At 36.0% G+C, this 6,830-nt stretch overlaps 1 protein-coding gene across 1 annotated transcript in view; it reads left to right on the top strand.

Moving 5' to 3' along the window:
• The first annotated feature begins 5,198 nt into the window (after positions 1-5,198).
• LOC145293014 (ropporin-1-like protein) overlaps positions 5,199-6,830 on the top strand; it is a 223,299-nt gene continuing 221,667 nt past the window's right edge. The window contains exon 1 of the mRNA XM_080139290.1: positions 5,199-6,774. The gene's annotated coding sequence lies outside the window, so the exon portion shown is untranslated. The remainder of the gene's footprint in view (positions 6,775-6,830) is intronic.

The raw sequence follows: 6,830 nt of genomic DNA, 5'->3' as shown, positions 1-6,830 counted from the left end.
ATCTGCAGTTTCAATAGGAAGACAACCGAGTTCTTCCTAAAAATCTTTTAAACTCACACTTCCTAAAGCGGGTTTCGACAAACTATGCGTATATTTCATCCTTCTTAAAATTTTATTGCATTTATTCCGAAGAAACTGCGTTTCTCAAATATGTTGTCACACAAAGACAGTAAAGTAGACTTTCACTTTCTCTCTCTCTCTCTCTCTCTCTCTCCCCCCCCCCTCTCTCTCTCTCTCTCTTAAATTTTCTCACTCCTCTCACTTACTGTGTTCCTAAATTTACAGATATAACTATTTTAAAAGCCTCCGCAAATTATTTCATTCTTCGCCAATACTAATTCCACCATACTAGAACACATTTCTAAAAATAATAAACGCTCATCGTTTCACATACATTCAAAATGGCGTCCGGAATATGTTTTCGAGGAATAAGTGAATATCGGAATGCTTCATTTTTCATGACTACTCCCTACCTATTACTAATACTTTCATTCATTCCTCAGAATATTTTAATGAATATTAACGAACGCTTGAGACCAGATTCAAAATGGCAACTTCCACTGACTGTTACGCTCAGTGTAAATAGCTTATCCTTAAACATTATATATGTTCTGTTGTTGCATAGACAGTTGTATAACGAGTGTATGTATATGTATATATGTGTATAATGTATATATATATATATATATATATATATATATATATATATATTAATATATAGTAAGTTATAAAAATATAAATGGCATTTATAACTTACTACCTAGCTCTACCTATGTATTGAGCACTGTTGAAGTAAATACTTAAAGTATACACATAAAATTATACTTGTGCGTGTATATACACGCACAAGTATAAATTGTGTGTGTGTGTGTGTGTGTGTGTGGTCACGAATAGGCTCCTATATGGTGGACTATTTAAAAAAAAACTGATCACATATAATGATAGAAGATGTATCAAAACACAGGAATGGGTATGTTTGATCTGGCAGAACGGTCGTTCATTAAAATTAAGGGGTCTGCGTTCGCGCCTGGTCCACAAAGTATGGAAATAAAAAATGTAATTTAAAATTAAAAAAAAAAACGTTTACAAGTGTTTTTGATATAGATGTACATAAGAATACTTTGATAAGTATGTTTTAATTTAAATAGGGATGGTATAATAAAATTGTGGGATCTGCGTTCGCGCCTGGCCTCCATAGAATGGAAATGGGCACAAACTTTAACAAGGTTTTTTAATATAGATCCACAGAATATTGTGATAAGTGTTTCAGTGTGAACAGGTATGGTATAATAAATTATGGGGGTTATCTTGTTAACGTATCGTCTATTTAATGTGTGTGACATCTTCGAATATGTTATCATCTGGCGTATAAATGTTTCTCTTGTTGATTTGTATAATGTGTATCTGTACGTGTCGACATACCAAACAGTTTATAGACAGAATGACGGATAAACATATTTTACATTTGTGCTGGGCAAAGAACGACATACCTTAAATCACAACCATTTTCGTCTGTTCCTACATGCTCATGAAATGTAGCCGTGTCTCTTACGAAAAACTCAATATTTACATTTATTGTGGTTGCAAGTTATTGGTTCTAAGGTCGACACGTTGTTCCCTTCTCCAAAACTACATTATGTTCATTTTTGCCAGTCCAGTGCTTCCATGATTGCCATCATCTGTCTCTGCTACACAAGTCTTAGTTACAGACTGTCCAATCTAACTTTCTACTTTCTACGTATAATCTAAAACTCACTTCATTTTCTTACGTCACTCTCTATGTAGCATCAAAATTTATTTTGTTTATCCATTTTCTTTGTCCTAAATTCCTAAAACTGACCTCTTATATTTTTAGTGATGGGATGAGAGTCCGCAACAAAAATAATTACAAAAAAAAAAAAATTAAATAAATATTTTACATTTTAATCTGCGGGATCGCTTTCCGATATTAATTTAGCGTAAAATAATAACCGAATGGTTTCTCAATTTTCAAACGGTAAAATGGGGGTTCAGGTATTGTCGTTTTTCATCAAGGCAATTTGTATTTGTACATTTCGCAAAAAATCAGAACGGCGAAACTGGATTTGACTTTTTCCATTTGTAGTCGGAACTGCTTACGTCATGCATGGAATTCTCAAGATGCCTATTCGGAAAAAAGCGCTGGATGTCCAAGTTACATTAATTATTTTGTTTATTAAATTCGCAGGTGAAAGTAGAAAATAGTTTACATCTTAAGAACGGGTTCCTATAAATAATAACGTTAATATTTCAGCACCATCCCTAAACTGCAGAAGTACCAAATATAATTTCATAAAATAAAAAAAAAAGTAACCCACCCTCCATTTATCTGTAAATGTACGAGCATATGAGGTATTTTTGCAGTTTACGGACCATGCTGAAATAATAACATTATTATTTATAAACGCATTCTTAACATGTTAATTTTCATGTACTTTCACCTAACAATTTATCCTTTTACCACCACCAGATTTTTTTCGAGACGGCTGCAGCCATGTGATACTTGGTCGCGAAATACTGTGCAGCAACATGGACTCGTTCTGCCCATGCTGCAAAGGTCGACGTCGAGCTCAACAAGGCATGCAGAACGAAATCGACCAACCTGTCATCTGTCTATAAGGTGTCCGAAAACGCTCCGCTGCATATCCGTAGGGAGGCGATAGTGAACGCAGAGCGTGAAAAGCAGAACATCGAAAACCGCTAACCCCAATTTGGACACCAAGAGGTGACTCAGCGACCATCACATCGCAAGAGCTTTGCTACTGTTACAAGCTTCGGATGAACAACACCAGCGTCCTTCTAGCTACGTTAGTGGAATGAATCAGTCAAAGACGATAAGGCTTTCCTACACTAAAAGAAGACATCACAGCAGGCTATGAACTCCCCCGGAAAAAGTGGGTAACACTCAACCGGGCCTGAGCGAAGGTTGCCAAAACAGGAAACAACTGCAAAAAATGGGTCTATATGCAGGACGCTCGGTGTCTGTCCCCTAAGCGAGGCATGCTCCGATGTAGATCTGAGGGATGCCTCAGACACTGTCCGACGATGGACGACGACGGTGTGAAACGCTATGACGATGGTAATCTAACAATTTAAAAAAAAAAAAATGAAAATACCATGAAATTCCATTTTACTTGAAAATTCTATAAAAATATCACAGTCCGTAAACTGCAAAAGTAAAACACAAAATAAAGTCAAAACGCTCCTCTCTATTCTCTGCAAATTTACAGGCTCAGGCATATTTTAGTACTTTTGCGGTTTATTGACCGTGCTATTTTTTTAGTAAGATTTTCAAGTTAATTTTTGCGGTATCTTTTTGTTTATTAAATTGTTAGGTAAAAGTACAGAATAGTTAACCCGTTAATAATGTGTTTCAAAATAATAACGTTATTATTTTAGCACGGTTCGTAAATTGCAGAAGTATCAAATGTAATTTCGGAAAAAAAAGTAAAAACTCCCCCTCATTTATCTGTAAATGTACACGCATAAGAAATATTTCTGCAGTTTACGAGCCATGCGGAAATAATAATGTTATTATTTAGAAACCCATTCTTTACTATTATATACTTACATCTAATCTCCTCTCCTACATTTTTATTTGGACTGCAGAAATTTCTCTCTGGACCAAAGTATCGTAAGTTTGGAACAACAGAGGCCACATACAAATTCAATACATCTAGGCTAATGGCCATTATCTTATGTAGCTTTCGACCACCATTTTAGACACATCAAGTCGTGATAATAAAATGCTACATTGGATCCTACGAGCAACACCATCACAATCGCAACATCTTTAGAGAAAGTAGTCCCCATTTTTCTCTCTAAATATTTAGTCCTCCCGCCGCTACCAGCTGTCGCCGGAACTAATTCTACATTTTTCACAGATTTTGTGATTAACTGATCGTAACTGGTCCATACATACATAGCATAATCTTTTCAATTTCAGCTTCATAAATAATAAAGAGTACCTTTTCTTTTTATAAAATTCCGGGTTTTTTTTTTCGGAACAAATCATATTAAAAATGACGCTATTATTTGGAAGCTATACGCTTCAATATATAAATATGTATGAAATGCGTCGGTACTTCGCCATGGTACATTCATTTTGGCCACGGGCGCCAGTGCCCGCTATTTTACTGGGCCGGCAGTGGCTCCCACTAACAACCGTAGTAAAATTGTTTTTGTTTTTTTTACAGGTGGGGTGGGGGGCATACTTTCACAGGGCAACGCCGGTACATAGGTCCTGCTAGTAATTTAATAAATAGACAATACTGTAAAATTAAATTCCACTACTTGAACATCCTATATATATATATATATATATATATATATATATATATATATATATATATATATATATATATATATATATATATATATATATATATATACCTACTTCATTTACTCACATAAATTAATATACGAAAGTATAAATTTATGTGTAAACTTTAAGTATTTACTTCAACAGTGCTCAATACGTAGGTAGAGCAATATATATATATGGCGATTAAGCTACACTGAACATTCCGCGTTTCATCCACTCTAGGATTCTTCATGCATACATCTCTAAACAGATACATAGTTAGCAGCTGATGATCTCAATCTTCTATTTTACAATTTAAGGTTTCTTGTTTATTTTTCATTGTTCAATAGTTGAATCCCCTTTTGTATTTTCTTTGTTAATTGTGATTTTATTTATTTATTTTTTATTTTTATTTATTTATTTATTTATTTTTTGCAGTAAGTCGGCTTATACAAGTGCTGAGACTGCGAGGTGGAATCATATATATATATATATATATATATATATATATATATATATATATATAGATAGATAGATAGATAGATAGATAGATAGATAGAGAGTCTGTGTGTAGGAGTGAGAGAGAGAGAGAGAGAGAGAGAGAGAGAGAGGGGGGGGGTTCAGATGACAATGTTTATATGCGAGTGTTAGTCCTTCAAGAAATAAAAAGGAAGCTATCTTTGTCGTTTATTGAAAATGCGTGTGTCTACCTGTAAACGGGTTTCCGTCCTCTTTCTCCCCCCCTCCCCCTCTCTCTCTCTCTCTCTCTCTCTCTCTCTCTCTCTCTCTCTCTCTCTCTCTCTCTCTCTCTCGCACCTTCTTGATTTTCTCATTCTCAGCTTTCACTCTCCAAATCCCATTTTCAGAAACGTATTAAACCAAAGAAATCATCAGCTGCTATTTTGTTGTCACACAGTAAATGAAAAACTTGAGAAACACGAAAGGCTGTCAATTCGCGTCTGAACACACCCGGACAACGGGACGGGCCGCAGAAGAAAAACAAAAACACACCGGCAAGATGTGTACGCAGTGACAAAGTTATCCGGAAGAAAGAAAGAACCATTTTTTTCATTTATCAAAATCCTCATTTCTTGATTATATATATACACTCATCAACAGACCTCTGTTTCGTTGTTTCACAACTCATAATTTTGGCTAGACATTTCCGAGATTCGGAGCCCGGACTCCAGGCCATTACCAAACGTTATTAACTGGTACTGGATATTTTACCATTTGAGTTGACGGACCCGCTACTAGGAGTGAAAGAAATTATATCGTTATTTGAATGTATTTATTCGTTTGTTTACACATGTCACGATATTCGTTACTACAAGGACTCGATTATTTTTTACGGAACTGTACTGCGTTACGCTAAGTGGATACCATCACACTTGCAAAAAACAGTGCGGTGCGGTGCGGTGCGGCAGTGCGGCACCTTATCCCTAAGCTTCGTATTATCAATGGAAACGAGTGTTTTTATAGGCAGACACTCGTGACACATGTTTTTTTTTGTTTTTTTTTAATAAATATATAAACAACAGAATCGTCCGAAGTTAACAACAACAACAACAACAACAACAACAACTAATACAACTTTCTGACGCAACAGACTCAGATCAAAGGGTAGCAATATGAACTCACATCAAACACCGCCCCCTTTTCAACTTTTAGATTAATGTCAAGGACATTTAAAATTCAACGGCAAATCGACGCCTTTTCTGAGATTTTTCTCAAGGCGATATTGATTTAAAAGAGACTATTTGGTGTTTTACAGCTCAAAACAAAAGTCATTGAATAAACAACAAAACATGTAAACCAGCTCCGATCAAAGTGTGATATCTGTTTCCATATTTAATACTGGTCTCTCCCCGGTGCCTTCTTGCGAAGTGCGTGTGGATGAGGTTGTTATCAAGAGGTGGGTAGTGTGACCCCCGGGAGCAAACTCTTGGGTTTACATCAGACCTGTTCTTCCAGGTATTACCTTTTCTTAAAGGGGAAAATGATTTAATTGCCCGAGGCGCCCCCACTGGAGAATAACGACGGATGTCGATCACGTGTTATACTCATCCAGAACACCCATTTTTGAGAGAAACGAACCCTTCCCACTGACCTGGTGTCTAAGTTTGTTGCAGTCGGAGACAGGTAAATAAACTGCCGCACCCTCTCGCATTAAACCGACTTTGTGGTGAATTCTACATGGGGTGGGGGAGGAGGTGATTATATACAAGCCACAAAGACCACAATTAAAAGAAAAAAAAGAGAGAGAGGTGCAGGAGAAGGGTAGGAGGGGTGACGTAAACAAAACGAAAACATCTTTCTTAATAAGGAACCCATTACAACAAGAAACTTGAAACTCTCCGAAAATTGGTGTTTGATGCGTTGACAGCTGTCGTAAACTTTCCATTTATCAATTATCTCGACAATATCGGCCGCCGTATCTACGATGCTATAAGGTATGTGATATCAAATTATTGATCTTTATTCTAGACGAGCTTAATACAATTATCAT

The sequence above is a fragment of the Euprymna scolopes genome, chromosome 14 (assembly GCF_053919585.1).
Source record: "Euprymna scolopes isolate OS-2025 chromosome 14, ASM5391958v1, whole genome shotgun sequence".
Taxonomy (NCBI): Eukaryota; Metazoa; Mollusca; class Cephalopoda; order Sepiida; family Sepiolidae; genus Euprymna; species Euprymna scolopes.
Note: the sequence above shows the minus strand (reverse complement) of the source record. Positions and strands in the feature narration are given on the sequence as shown.